The following is a 16,515-nucleotide window of genomic DNA, read 5'->3' as shown; positions in this document are numbered from 1 at the left end:
TTTTCCAAAGTAGAAGATGTTATTAAAGAAAATACTTTCCCCTTCAGAAGAGCTGTAGTGAGATTCCTTGTTGATTTGCTGTTCCAGCTTTCCTAGGGTCCCCAGAAACTTACAGAGGTAATCAGAAGACTAGAGCCTGCAACCCCCGCTTTGTTTCTTGTGGGGTGCTTGGATTCAGTAATATCAGGAGTCCTGCCAGCTTCTCTTCAGACGCAGCACATCAGGTGGGCTGCTGAGGGCCTGAGAGCATAGAAAATTGTGCTATTGAAAGAAGACTGACAACTTGATTTCCAGCACCAGACAATGAACAAATAGCTACAATGGAAATGCCTAGAAGATTTTCATACCGATTCTTGTCTATTTCCACATATCTTGTTAATGGCAGTACTATCTTTTCCTGAGAGTGAAACACAATACGCTAACAGCTTTGTTCAGACTTGAGACCACAGACTTCCTTTGTATCTCCAGAACAGCTGTTTCAAAGGGTTTTAAAACACTGGGCTGCTGCCAGACCTCAGTGTTTTTCTGATTTCCAATACGTTGTGTTTTTTTTTTCCTAAATTTTTAATTGAAAAGCATTTAATGTACTTCTGTGAACAGCTTACCATGACCTTAAACAGTGTTTTAGTGAAAATGTTGAACAGGTAAGGATTGTACTTTGTGGATCTCTGCATTGAGATGCTTTTGGTAAATAAAATAAATACCACAGGAAGAAATTATTTGCATCACTGTTCCACTTGTCGTTTGTAGGGGAGACAGAATGGATCACAGCTTGTTTTCTGTAACTGTGGTAGTGGCAGCTGATTAACCTAGTAAAATTATTATGAATAATGCTGATTTGCACAAATGTAAAAATATCGCTGATCAGTGCACTATGTGTTCCATGAGTTACTCTAAAGTCTGGCCCCAGGGTACTCAGACATTGATGAAATTTGAACGCAATGATGTGTTTTAACAAACACCTTTTTAATGACTTATCCCAAGAAAGGCAAGTGTTTTGCACCTGGATGACCAGCATATTGCAGGAAGGCAGTGTCTTTAGAGACTCTCCGCACTATTTCACTCTTGTAAGGATATAGAAGAGTTCAGACTTGGTGGCTGTTCTTCTACAAGTAGTTAAAATCAAGAGCTAAATTCAAGTTTTTCTTCACAGATGCCTGAATTAATTAGAGTGAAATTTGAGAAGATGTGGCGTTTAAGCTCTTACTGTTAACAGAGTCTGTGTTCCCAAGTTGTTAGAAGTGAATCCTATTGGCACATACCATGAACTGCTGAAAGAAAAGTGTCCACCTTATGTGTTGGAGCAGTCTGAGATATATTTTAGATGGGAATGTTAAAAACTGGCAGCGAAAGCAAGCAGTGCTAATTGCACAGCGAGGTTTGCCAAGGTTGCAGGGAAATTCCCAGTTCGTGTTACAGCAAATACCATCAAGACAATTAATCAATGACTGGATTGCAGGCACAGAGTAACATTGTGTTATGTTAGTAATGCCATTTGCTGGAACTAAAGTGGCCTGTGTGCTGCACTTTGTTCTTGTGTAGAACATCTATGCCGATTGTGGGAAACAGGAGGCAAACTTACACCATAAAGAAACAGAGAATGTTCACCACTTGTACACTGGCATTTGATCTCTGCCATGCTTACTTTGTTTTTTACAGCTTCTGCCTCTGTGCTTTCTGCTGCCCTTCCACTGTTTCCAGCAACTTAGAGAAATATCTATAGCTTTTGTCCTCCATGCAGTTCTGAATGAAGTGCAAGTATGACACATAACTGCTTTTCTGACAAAAAAAAAAAACAACAACAAAGTGTGAAAGCACTTTAGGGAGGTAAATTAGAAAATCCTGAAACAATCTCTAAACCTGAGAGCTCCCCCAGAATGTGTAAATTCAGCTTTGCCATTATTGCCAGGGACTGCAGCCCTGTGTAGAACAAAGTTCCGGAATTCCCAGTGGAGTATGGGCAAGTCACTTGCTTTACATTAGCTTGAGTTTCTTTCTCTGCAAAACAAATTCATGCGGCGCATGGAAAACACAATTAATCCTTTGGTCACCAAGACTGAGGGACAGTAACTTCAATAATGAACATTCCTCTGTTGTCTACCATAATTACTATGATAAATCAGTGCAAATAGAATCAGAAAAGCAATTTAAAAATTTAAATTAAAAAAATTAAAACCAACAGATGTGCTGTATCAAATAACCCATGGTAATCCTGTTGCTTGAATTGTATTCTCTTCAGGTCTTCAATTTCTCATACTCGTTCTCTGCGGTGATGAGGAACAACCCATACAGACGCGGACAGAAATGCACAGACACAGAGTTCTTGTTAGCAGTGAGAGCGGAGCCAGGCAGAGCAGAGCAGAGCTGAGCCAGGCTGAGATCACTTTTATTAACAGTTCTCCATTTATAGGTTTACAAATATGGGCCTGGACCAAGAGGTTAGACAGGATGTTTTTTCAATAATCGTTATTCCAAACACACCATGCTCATTTTGTGTTTTCAGTCACGTTCCCATGCATATCCTGTGGGCAGCATTCGACCAACTCATTCACATGCCCAGGCCCAACATTCACACATCATACATACCGGAGCAGTTTTCCAACCTGAGATATCCTTCTCACTGGCCTGGGCTATCACTCCTTACCCTCATAAAAAGACATGCTTCTGTATAACCTGTCCAAGGCCCTTCAGCTGGAACTGCATATCCTGCCCTTCCCACAGTTCTCTCTTGATGTGTTCTCTATGCCTCACTTGAATCTAACTGTGAAACACATCTGTCTCATTTATCTGTGTGCCATCATCTGTGATGTTTCACGACGAACAGTGTTGTTCATCATTGTTTGTAGTTATATTATTTCCAGTGATTAATGTCTTACTTGGCTTGCAGATTAAACCAACTGTTTTGTCTTGGTGTTTCTCATTTCGGAAGTTTGTAGTATCTGTAATCCCTCCCACGATTTTAAATAAAGTGAACAAGAAGAGCACCGTTCTGTCATTTCATAAGTGACAGGCAGGACTGGAGAAGAAGTAGGTAATTATCACTTGAAATAACAAAAGCTTCTAATTCTTACAATTTGTGATTATTATTACTTATCACCAGCCCACATAACTTTCTTTGTGCCCCTTCTGTTCCCATAGAGACATCCTCTAGAGAGGTAATAGAATTTCAAGAGAGGTAAAAGGGAGAAAAAAATAAAACCAGACAAAATCATGCTTAATGCCTTTATTTGTGATATGCAATTATGTCATTTTTTTTTTCTTTCTGTAGCACCACAAAACTTGTCGTATTAATTGATTTCTAAGACCCTAATCTCTGCCTGACATTGGTGTGCCTTCCTTCTCAGACTTTGAGGATCAGGTATACTGTGGCATTTGGAGGGTTGTGATCAATGATGCAGAGTGTGTTGGGAGGCCTCTAGTTAGTGGGGTTTCCCAGCGGTCAGTACTGGGTCCAGTCCTGTTCAGCCTGTTCATCAATGACCTGGATGAAGAGACTGAGTGGAGCCTCAGCAAGTTTGGTGATGATACCAAACCGGGAGGAAGGGCTGACACACCAGAAGGCTGTGCTGCCATTCAGTGAGATCTGGACAAGCTGGAGGACTGGGCAGAGAAGAACCTGATGAAGTTCAACAAGGGAAAGTGTAAGGTCCTGCACCTGGGGAGGAATAACCCCAGGCACTAGTACAGGTGAGCGGTAGACCAGCTGGAAAGCACCATTGCAGAGAAGGACTTGAGAGTTCTTGTTGACAACAGGTTGACCGTGAGTCAGCAATGTACCCTTGTGGACAAGAAGGCAAATAGTACGTGGGGTGCACTAGGAAAAGTGTGACCAGCAGGTTGAAGGAGGTTCTCCACCCCCACTACTCTGCCCTGGTGAGGTCGCATCTGGAGTACTGTGTCCAGATCTGGGCTCACCAGTTTAGGAAGGACAAGGAATTACTGGAGGGAGTCCAGCAGTGGGCTATGAAGACGATTAGGGGTCTGAAGCATCTTCATTATGAGGAAACACTGAGAGAGCTGGGTCTGTTAAGCCTGGAGAAGAGAAGCTGAGAAGGGATCTTATCAATGCTTATAAATATTTCAAGGGTGGATGTCAAGAGGATGGGACCAGACTCCGTTCAGTGGTGCCCAATGATAGTCTGAAGGGCAACAGGCATAGACCGAAATATAGGACATTCCATCTAAATGTGAGGAGAAACTTCTTTGAGGGAGACAGAGCACTGGAACAGATTGCCCAGAGATGTTGTGGAGTCTCCTTCTCCAGACGTGTGCAAAACCCACCTGGACACATTCCTGTACGATCTTTTCTGGGTGAACCTGCTTTAGCAGGTGGATTGGACGAGATGATCTCCAGAAGTCCCTTCCAACCCCAAACATTCTGTGATTCTGTGAAGTAGAATTGTCAGCCAATTGACTTTACTCCATCTGATGGATATTTCCTCTGCTTAAGAGTGTAAGATGAATGTTTTCTTGTCAGTGAGAAGCTGCTTTTAACCTATGCTGTGCTCATTATTCTAACATCTCCTATAATATTGTTCTTTCTTAGTGTCTTTTGTAAAGAATCTTCTAACTTGCAACCTGTGATAGTTCATGGCTCAATAGCAAGCATTGAACTCAGTCCTGGGTTTAATGCAGTCAAAAGGGAACATAGAACATCTACTGGCATCACCAGAGCTCTGATTGTACTGGAGCTGTTTACTCACTGACTTCACTTGCAAAGGATCTCCAGCACATACTTTGCAGGTGTCTTTTGGGTTGCCTAGAATTTCTTTTAAGCTGTTCTTGGCAGAAATTAAGGTGACTGGAAAACCAGCTTTTCAAGCAGAAAATTAAACTCAGTGGGTTTTTTTAAGCAAATTGACAAATTAAGTGTGTCAGTCCCAAAAGAAATAACTTGTATTGACCTCTTAGGAGGCTACTAGACAAGATCTGGATCTGTGTCTGAACAATACAAAGCACGGCTCAGCAACAGACCTGCAAAGGAAGCTCCACCAGTTTTTGACCACAGGATTGCTTGTTCATGGACAGCTGCATCAATCCAAGGCCAGACAACTGCTGATTCTCTGCCTTTTTGTTCCAAGAATCTCTCAGGAGTGCAGAAGTCATCCTCTGGCAGGTTGTGCCCCTATGCCATCTCTGTGATCACTGCCTTGCCTAAGATGCGTACTCTAGGGCAGCTGCAGTCAAAAGTGATCCAAAATTGGCTGCTGGTGAAGAGATGCACCAGGGCCTAAGAAGCAAGGGGAGGTACAAAGCCTAGGAGGTATAAAAAGCCAAATGAGGGGAGGTGTGAGGACTATGTCAAGATATTGGTCTAGGTTATTTTTTTTTCACCCTCTAGTCTCCTATATCCTTTCTCCTTCCTGTGATTCCATGTACAGCTATGAACCATGGTTCTAGCTACATGTTGTGTCTGGCTGACATTTTTGCCTCTTGATAGTCTTGCTCATACTTCTTAGAAGCTGGTTAAGGCAACTACAAAGGTGATCAAAACCACCAGACTGCAATGCAGTTTTAATGCTCCGATAATCCAGGGCTGACCTTCCACAGCCCATCTTTCCAGAGCCCTTTGTGAAGACTCATTCTTACCCAGTATTCCATTAAGTGGATTACCCAAAAGCAGGGTGAGGAAAACAGGGTAGGGATAACATACAACTTCAAGGCAGTTCTGTCCTCAAATCCAAGCTGGTGGAGGAAGGGACCAGCTCTGGTATTCCAATGCAATGATTTCTCCGGTGCTGTATCTGGCTCACATAGAACCAGTTCAAGGATGAAGATTTCCCCAGGCCTGTATTTGCACGGGGTTCCTGAGAACATGTCTTCTTTGACCAGTAATGTGAGACCAGATCCATTCCCAGTTCACCCAGTACAGGCACTGGTTGTGTTGGCACATAAGAAATAGCTTAACTGTAGCATGAGTTCATCAGGCTAATGTTGATTATAGTTCACGCTTAAACAGAGTATTCCACCTGTGTATGACAAAGTACATCACTGCAAAGGACAGTGATCACTGCCTAACAAAGAAAACTGATGCAAAGAGAGATGACACGGCACATCTCATTGTCAGTGAAGGTGACCGTATCCACTGTGCCGTAAGTAGACCAAATACATAGCTTCTTGGTACAGCTGTGTTCACTTTGAACAGAGATAGACACTCCAGTATGTGTTTCAGTGTAGCACATATTGAACCCTGCAGGTCTGACCACAAGGCAGTTGGAAACTGGTCGAAAAACTTCCCACTGATTTCCAGGGCTTTTGAACAAGTCATGGCAGGCAAGGGGTGAAAATGAACCTACTATACATGCAGCTCATTTCATCAGGAATGGCAGGATTGTATTTGAGAGTGGAGTTTGTTTCTGACAGATATCATCAACACTGCAGCAATGTTTATTTTTCTATGTCAATACAAATCTTATTGCTCCATTTAGAGAATGAAGTGGGAACTGCCTGATGGCTGATTGAAACCCTACAGTTTTCCATCACTTTTACATTGCACAGAGGACAGGGGTGAGCACATGCTATTAAATCTCCCTATAGGGCCTGCTTAAACCAAGCAGTTGACGTAAGCTTTGTCTTGAAGCCTTTCTCCAGGACTCACAGCCATAAAATAATTCATCTTTGTGGGTCATTTTGTCTCAAGAAAAGACATCCAGGGCTCTTATTCAGTGGTGACAAATTGCCACTGAATTTAATTAAAACCAAATAAATTTTCACCATAGTCAATGGACCAACTGCTTCTAAGCGCAATAAAGTTCCTGGCTGTTATTAGACTGTTACAGTATTCCTGTTACACCTGTATGTGTACAAGTCAGTAGCAGAGACAAACCAGAGTGTAAAATGTCTTATATTGCTGCTTCTGTGCTTGTGAAAGAGACAGGTATCTGTGCAATGTCTGTGCTGATAGCACAATTTAATCCTTGAAAAAGGGTGGACTTTTTCCACCAACACTGATAAGGTATAATTAGCTTGTGTTGCTCACTGCAGCAAGATATCACTAAGAATAAGCACTTTAGTAGGATCCCAGAGGATTAAAGGTTTCAATGGATAATGAGAAAGACTCTAGTTTCAGAAGACAGGAAATGCGTACATGTATATAAGTGGTAAGAGAGAGAGAGAGAAACCCCCCTGCTTTCATTGATAAATTTTATGACAAACTGTTATCCATGGACAGGTTATGCTCCAAAGTGCTTTCTGTCTGCCTTCAGAGTAGCCACTGCTGCCTGCAATCAAAAACAGCATATAGGAAAGTGAATATGTGGTGTACTCCTCTGTACTATCTTTAACATAATATGTCCAGAAAATAAAATGTTATGAATACTTTATTATTTAGCACTATAACTATGATAATTGAGGACTAAATTAAACAGACTTAGCTTGCAGTTGACTCAGATAAGCTCCTTACAAAAATCAAAAAGCAAATATGACAGTTGAGGTAGAATCACAGGGTAAACAACCTATGTCTCTGGAGAGAAGATACAATTAGAGGAGGTTGCTTTGTGTGTAGTGTGAGAGAAACATGCCGTTCCACAGACTGATGTAGCTAAAGAAGAAATAGAGCCAAAGGAGACTGAAGAATGTAAAACAGAAAAGAGGATGGTGCAGGTGTCACCATGACAAGAACAGCTTATAGTGAATGTGTGCGTGGAGGCAGAGGATGGAAGGATGTATGATGATCCAAGCAAGGGTGAACCTGAGAGCTGGGTTGTACCCGGATATTAAACACTGAGCCTCAGGTCAAAGTTATAAAGTAGATTCTCTTCCAGCCCCAATCCTTTCCCTTCACACTCCCCATAATTGCATTGTTGGGCCACCTCTGCCATTGCAATATCTGAGTGCCAGGCATAAGGCTGTATTCATAGACTTCTTGTTCACTTTCATTACTTCTGAAAAAACTGTTGGCAGCTCAGGTTTTTGCCCTCCTCTTTCTTCCTTTTAAATTATAGCCTTTAAGTAGAGGTGTAGTTCTGCAAGAATGTAGAAATAGCCATCTTCTCTGTACACGGTCTGTTTTGGCTCAGTTTTATTCACCTCTATTCATCGTTCTGGAGTTCAGAGGCTCCAGCCGGGAGTGGCTTATCTCTGAATCCTGTGAGCTTTACGTGGTCTGTGCAGCTATACAAGACTAACGTCTTCAGGCTTAAACCTTTGAAGAATAAACCACTCTGCCTCAGATGGCATAAATAAGACAAGCATGTCAAAAGCATGCAGAGATTTTTATTTCCTCTTGTCAAGTATAGAACATAAAGATATCCTGGCATCAGTGTTGGAACATCAGTCCTGTACAATGGAGATGTTTGCCGGTGTATCTGGATCAACAGAGTCGTCTGTTAGGACAGTTGCATGCTGATAGATCCTCTGCTCATCAAGGTGGGACAAAGCTTGCTCCTATTTTAAAAAGTCTCAGGAAAGCATCTTGTAAGAGTTCTCTACCAGCTAGGATAAAGTTTCTGCAGGAATTCATGCCTATCCTTTCTTAATTTGGAAATTTTTATGGAGTAGACACAGGTCAGTTAATATTGCTGCTGGTTTCATATGGCATACAGGATGCAATGACAGCTAAGAACCTTCATATTAGGAGGAATTGCCTAGACATACAAATCTATTTAGACAACACACTTCTCACATACAACCACCAGTTGATTCAGCGTTTTGTATCTTGCTGCCAACAGAATGAAATATGTAGTGTACCCTGACTTTCCTTCTCTGAAGTATTTATTATAAACCATTAGACACTGTGGGTTACTCCCTATATATCGAATCATTATTATACAGCTCCCACAGCTAGCATAATTCTCTGGGCTGGCCTAAAAAGACAGACTAATTGTGTAAAAATGTAATTACTACTGAATTCTCTTGCCTGTATTTTTAATGCATTAAAAAAATCAACAGACAACCAGTCAACAGATTGAAGATTGATCATGGCATTTCACATGAAAATAAAAAACTGATACTGGCTGATTTTTTTTGTAACCTCATCTGGGTGTTCCTGCTCTAGCAGGGGGATTGGACTAGACGATCTTTTGAGGTCCCTTCCAACCCCTAAAATTCTGTGATTCTGTGATAATCCCACGTTAGAGTGTTTCCTAAAAGCTCTGGGTCTGTAGTGTTCAGTGATAAGTACCTAAGGGTGGCTGAACATCTAAAGATGATGAGGGTGGCTTGATTTAGGACTGGGGGTGGAGTATTTTGCTTCTAATTTCTTTTTTTAATTATTATTTATTTGTCTTTTTACCTTTAGTTGGTGTGAGGGACTACCTCTAACCACACTAGACTCCTTGTTGCAGTTAATTGAATCCTCTGTTGCTGGTTGTAGATTATGTGGCTGGCTAGATGATACAAATATAATTTCTGAGGTCATGGAGGAGCAGTGCCATTACTGTTAAACAAAAATAGTAGTCAATCAGTCTGTAAAACAATAAGTTTTCAGCTTTCCACCACAAAGATCAAGAACATGAAATGTGAGTTCACAGACAGAAAGTAACTGGACCAGATTTTGTGGGCTTGGGGGGCTTTTCTTTCTGCATGAAAATTAAGAGTGGAAATGAGGAAATAAGTGTAAATTATATTTTAAATAAAACACAAATATTCTTAATCCTGTGTTTGTAAGATAGGCTGTATAATTTGGTTTGTAACAACGGATCTTTCATGACATATCTTGTTATGTAATGCTGAAGACACCAGAAAATATCATCCATGATTAGGTAGTTTAAAAATAACCTAATCCGTGCCAGTTTTGGTCTACCAGCTAAGCAGATCACTGGAAAATTGTCCCCACAAGGCCCCAGCTAGGTAGTATATCACATACTGTGAATATCAACCCAAAAACTGGATGGAGATGGAATATTAAAACAGACAGGTGTTAGCCTGCACCCATTGAGGCTGACTAGATTTTTGCTCTAAATTCAAGGGAAACAGAAACTGCCACTCAGCATAAACTAAAAATCTATCTCTTCGGTGCCTTTGAGAGTTAAGAGGAGAACTCAGAGCAATTAGAAGATGTTTTTGTTTTATATTTGTATCAGCTTCCCCTAATGATTATCTGCTGCCTTGGAAGCCAGATGTGTATTTCACAGCTACATGGAAATGTTGGCCTATGCTGAGCATTGTTTCAGCGGGAACTTTGGGATGCAGAGATTTAAACTTAGACTGGGAAACTGAGGCAATTTGACTGATTCAAAAACTATTTATAGTGCCAGCAGCTTTACTGACAGTAAATGTTCCAACATGGCTTTCTCTCACGTGCAAGTCTATCAGTGGCTGTGAACCAGAGGCGATGAGCAGAGGTGATGTCCCAGCTAACTGTGTACTCTGAGTTTCCTAGGAGCAGAGAAGGATGGTCAAGTGACTGGGGCATTGGTGAGGGCTCTCAACCTGCATTCTGCTTGATCCAAACCTTACATGAAGAAAATTTTGTCCAGAGCCCAGCTCTGGATTTCACAGGCACAGTTCCTCAGATCTGACCTTCCAATTGGTGCGGAGTTTTGCTGTGACTCTGCTTAAGCATGTCAAGAGAGATTTCTGGACACTAAGATGAGGCACCGGTGCTTGAATTCAGATAACTGTGGCAGAAGTGCCTAAGTCCTAGTAGCAGGGAAGATGGTCTCTTACATTCAAATGTACAAGTGACAATTTTATGTCAGTACAGGCACAGCTGAGAAATACTAATAGGGAAAGAGCTTCTCCTGCATTTCATAATTTAGCCCAAGCAATGTCTTAGCTCCTTTTCCTTCAAAAAATAGAAAATTTCAGTCCTTATTAAAATACCCAGATTTCATCTTTGAATAAGCCTGTGGGTAAATATGCCTTGATTTGCTCAACGAATTGCCTATTTAACTGTCTTTTGGTGTCTCAGTAAAATGCAAATACATTTGGACAGAGAATCACAAAATAAAATGCATTATTTCCTTCCCATTTCCCCCATATTTTACCACTGAACTTTATTGGCATTTAATATATTACCCTGACTCCTGCAAAAAGTTGCTCTCAGGAACATTGATGGTAACTACTGCCATTACATCCTTATTTAAACCACTTTCTTCCCCATCCAAGCTACCACTCTTGAGTAAAATGTGGTCCACAACCATCTCCTTGTAAGGTGTAATCTGGAGTTTGTAGTACAGGGGAGCTTGGATTTTAATTTTTGTCTGCGATGAGAATTAGAGCTTTCTCACAATTAGGATTAGGAAAGATAGTCAAAGTCTTGAATGCACATCAGATCTCTGGAAGCAAAGAGTCACTCTAGGAATTCAGCTTGGGCTCATCTTTAGAGAAAATTCAACGCCTTTTAAGTATCATCAGAGCCTTCTTCAGTCCACCCTGTACTCGTCATTCAGTAAATGAGCAATTAAAAGCCCGTTACCAATTGCTGCAAGGGACTAAGGACTGAAGGTGAACTTAAAATTCAATTGAAAACAAACTGTCATTAGATTGTGGAGGAAGTAGCAAGAGCTCAACATGGCCAAGAGTTATGGGGAGAAAGGAGCTTCAGCTCCACCACACAGCCTGCTGAGGAAGGGTATTGTTCTTTTTGTGATTATAATTGACTCCCTTCCACAAGTGCTGCACCAATATTTTCAAGTTTGTGCAAGCTGTCCCCTCTTGTCGGAAAACTGAAGCACTTTACTAACGATCACATCTGCACGTCTGCTTCTGCTGCACCCAGGTAGAGGGCTTTCCTCTGGTCCTGCTTACACAGGGTTTGTAGAAGGCAGTTATATTGTTTATTTCCACTATGCAGCTTAGAGGTCTGAAAATTTTAAAAAACTTTTCAGATGAGACTGCTAAATTTGTTTGATGTCTGAGGAGGAAGAAGCTGAAATAGGGTTGACTTATACGTATGTACAGTGGACATGTACACCTGATGTGTGTCTAGTATCTGCTGTACACAGAAGTTGGTGGAGCGTTTGTTGTCCCATTCAAACAGGATGATACACTAAGGAAAAAAGCAGATGTGCTTGCATTTAAAGGGAGTTTGCTAGATCAGAAAAACTGCCAAATGCAGTTACGGACCACACTAAATCACATGGAGGCATAACAACGTTTTGTGGTATGTATTACAGCAAGAGGTATCGCACTGACTGCATGAAATTCCTTCTAGCTTTTCTGCACACAGACCAACGCTGTTTGACTGTCACCCTCCATGTATTAACATTGTTTTAGCAAAAGAAAAGACCCTAGCCTGAGAGAGCCTTAATTGTTACACTGTAAGTCATCATTTTTCTAGTACAACAATCTCAGTAGGGATTGTCTGTGGACAACTATTCTAATCAAAGCAACTTGTTCTGTAGATGTTGGAACTAATGAACCCTGGTTTTCAGTGAACCCTATACCCCAACACCATGCTCTCCACTTAAAGTTCAGTTACTTTGCAGGCTTCCTTAGGCCTCACAGATCCTGGTTTTCCCACTATGGCCAGTTCCTTCGCCCGTGTCCTCTGCCCTGAGTGCTCTGACTGGCTGCGCCAGTGTGGTGGCACTGCAGCATTTCCTTCCTCAGGGGAGACATTTAGCAGATTCTTTCTCATTTTACCAGCTGCTGATCTTCATGGTATTTATAAATACTTAATATTCCTGAGCCTAGTATCCTTTATTGTGTTGGCCAGTGGACTCATAAGAAAGAGAAAGAATAACTGTGCATACCTAATTTTCTAGGGAAATCTGGTTGAAAAACCATACTTCACAGCGGCAAAATGTTGAATTGTAGACCAAGACTTTGGGAGATTTCTGGGTACTACACCCTAATTTCTCATCAAATAATTTTGATGCTTTATGTTTTTCATAAACACTTGCCAGTATTTTGCCTGTTTTAATTTGGAACAGGGTGCTGTATTCCTGAAACAAAGGAATACATGTTGCTTTTTTGTTGCTGTTGTTGTTGTAGTTTTTAATTTTTTTTACATCATTTTAGTTTGTGATTTCCCCCTCTCCCTGCAGTAGAGAAAATGATTACTAACAAGTAGCTAATGAGAAGAAATTATTGTTTGGCACTACCTATACAGTGAAAGTCTCCTGCTTGTAATTATAACACTGCAGAAAACTTTTCCATATGATACTAGAAAAAGCAATAATATCTCTACTTGTGTAGTATAATTTCATATTCTTGTAATTGCAGACCTCAGATGCAGTTATATAGTAACTCTCTTCCATAAGCCATCAAATAATTTCACATAGTACACATTAATCTCCTTTTGTGAAGTGGTGGAAGGAAGTCACTAACAGTTATGGAAAATTAGCTACACCTTCAGAACATCAGCTTTGGTTTTGATATTGCTGTAAAATATCTGGTTTTGAGCTTGATTCTCCCTGTATTTCACTTTTCTCAACTTCAAGACCATAAATTAAATGCAGATACCTATTTGTCTATGTAGTACTAAAGTTATCAAGTCAGAATGAGTGACAAAATAATGCAAGTGTACTTCCTATTGCTGCGTTTTTGGTTTTAAAAGAAATATTGCAAAGACAGAGTTGTCCACAGGCAAGCAAGTTAGTACTTCAGAGCATACAGTACCTGTGTCTACTCTGTGGCAAGTTTATAACAAAATGTTTCTTATTTTGTGCAAAAGGGCAGAAAGGGATAGTGACTTTTGCTGTTACTAGGGTGGACTAATATATCCAGAAAGGCTTTCATCACTTTCAGCTTTCTCAGACCTTGTCTTGAGCACATCAGCTTTCTTCATCTCCTCTCATATCACTTTCTATTCACATGTGATCCCCCTCCCTTGTCTAGTTCTTAGTCAAGCATAACATGGCCAGTTGGTTGTATCTGTGCTGCAAACAATGGTACCAGGCTCTGCTAAATGATATTCTGCCAATGTCAGTCATGATTTCCTGTACCCTTAGTTGGTTTCAAGTTGTGGTCCACCTTTCCTCCCATATTTAAATACGGTGTTTATTGGGGATTAAAAATCTGTGAATGAGTAGGGATGAGCATGGTGGGAGGAGGAGGTCATGGTGGGTCTGAAGGGAATCAACATTGTCTCTTTGAAAACGTCCATGTCTGCTTCCCAGACTGACCATCTGGGACACTCACTGCACAGCACTAAATCAACTACAAAGACAAAAAGGGAAACAGGGAAAAGTAATTAAATTAGTAAACGGAGAACTTTTCCAGAAGCTGCTGTCAGTTGAACCTTGTCAAAGAGAGAAATCGGTGTGTATAGTTTTTCAGGATAGTGAAAAAGGAGGACACAAACAGAACTCTACTTCATCAATAAACAAATATCCCTTTAATGGTAAATGCACCTCTTCTTTCCTTTCTAATTACTGCCCTGTTTTAAAGCACTTCCCAATGGCCGTGATGCCAAGAAGAAGAAATATGCCTATAAATGCAGGAAGTAGTGGAAATACACTGGGTTCAATATATTTTCCTGAGCTCATGGCAAACCTTAACACTTGGGATGTGTTTGCTAGTCATTTAAGAACAACAGGATTTTCTGGTCTGGTGTTTATCATGGCTGTGACTATAATGGCATACCCACAGAAGACATTATCTGAGACACTCGGGTTTCAATCCATGTGGAACACTGCATTTGGAAACCAGCTGGATGATGTATTTGCTTCTTCAAGTGACAATAAAATCCTTCTATTTCCAGCACTAATCCAAGAGGATATTCAACAGCAACTTCTGAAGTTAAACACTTTATGTCTGCAGGAACTAACTGGTTTTCTCCCATGAGTTTCAAAGGAATGCTGCTGAGGAGCTGTCTAATCCACTGAAGATGCAACGTAATACATCTTCAGTCATTAGGGAAGATTCAAAGAGCATGGGGAAAGAAGCCAATGTTGCATCAGTATGTAAAAAAGGTTTTAGAGTCTTGCAAAAAATGATAAGAAATCTCAGACAAGACTCTGTCAGTAATTAATTTCCATTTTGTGCAATTACTGAGAGCAACAAAATGCTTTTGTGGGAAGCAGGTAATGTCTGGCAAACTTGAAAGTTTGGATGAGATTACATTCTTGGTAGCAAAAATAGGCTTGCTTTAGTGCATATATAAGATCATGTCATCTTTCATGAGATTTATCAAAATAGAAGAACTATGACAAATGAATACAGTATACTACACAGGTTTTAAAAAATCTATTGATAAATTTCTGAATTTAATTGCTATGTTTTTTATCATTTGTCATTCTTCTAATAGAAGAAAACACAAAAAGTGTCACTTTTAGTTTTTGAAGATGATAACAATGTAAAGTTTGTTATCACTAAGCCCTGTAACTGTTGTTTCTTACTGCTTTCTTTTGCATAACTTTATCAAGCTTCAGATTAAGATTGGTTAGGTTTTTGGTCTCCACAGCTCTAATGGGAAGGCTGTGCCCAGAGGCTTTTTACTCTGATTACTGGGACTATTGTAATTCTCAGACAACATGTGGGAAATGACTGGCTTGTATCATCTTTTTTTCCCTGACCTAAACTTACTCTCTAGAAAAAACTCTTCTGTTGTGCCTCAGGTTATGCATAGACCAGCTACACCCCACTCAGCCTTGCTCTGATGTTCTTGCCTAGCTCTGTTAGGGGCCTCTTCTCTGAACCTTTTCCAGTGTGAGTTCTCCTCAGAAGACCTAAATTGTGTACAAAATTCTAAGTGAGGTTTTATCAATGCTTACCATTGTAAACTATGTCTCACGAGCAACACATGCTGCAACACAGCAAGCATACGTAGGAGAAGTAAGGAGTGGATGCTGGAGGACTAAGAGTTTTTCACACATGATGAAGTGATGCAGTGCACAGGCTCAAAGAGCAGACAGCCTCTGAATGCAGGAGCAGGAGGAGAGGCTGGTCTGGTGAGAGCAGGAGGTGCCAGCAGCTGGTGTATCCCTTTTTTGGGGGGTATTTCAAGGGTGGACTTACCTTGACTAAACCAGGTGTGGGCTCAGGGACTGTAAATAGTCAGTTTCCTTGTATTTGTCTTTGCTTAGGACTGTAGTGGTCATCTTAGGTGTGAGTTTGTAAAACATGCTCTATAGTACAAGCCTTTGGATTCCCTTCTTTAACCCCCATTTTCCCTCCCACTCTCTTCCACTGCGTTTCTATCAATAGAGGTGATATCTGCCTCATGGCAGGGAGGCATATTTGTGGTACAGTAACAACAGTACTGCCTAGGTCTGAGTTCCATCCACTCAGTATTGACAAAAATCCCATCCTGGCTATACCATCCGGGCGTAATGTTAAAATCTGCCCCTCTCTCCAACTCTCTTCCAGGATTCACATACAATTCTTTATTTTTCACCCTACCTGCTCTGTTTGATCCTAACTTTTCTTCTCTCTTTCTCTATCCTTTTTCACTGCAACTCATCCCAAGCAGAAGAACTCTGAGACATTTGAACTTAAGTCCATCTTTCAAATGCCTGATTTGTAAGAAGATTTCAAAATCGGACAAAGCAAACTCGTCTGTCCTCAAGTACAATAACCAGCTGGAATAATCAGACCAATTTTCATAAACTGTTGGCATCAGCAATGTACCTGCAGGGTTTGAAAGAAAAGTGTTCTCCACACAAATTTTTGCGGAAATAGCAAAGC

The sequence above is a fragment of the Columba livia genome, chromosome Z (genome assembly GCF_036013475.1).
Source record: "Columba livia isolate bColLiv1 breed racing homer chromosome Z, bColLiv1.pat.W.v2, whole genome shotgun sequence".
Classification (NCBI taxonomy): Eukaryota; Metazoa; Chordata; class Aves; order Columbiformes; family Columbidae; genus Columba; species Columba livia.
Note: the sequence above shows the minus strand (reverse complement) of the source record.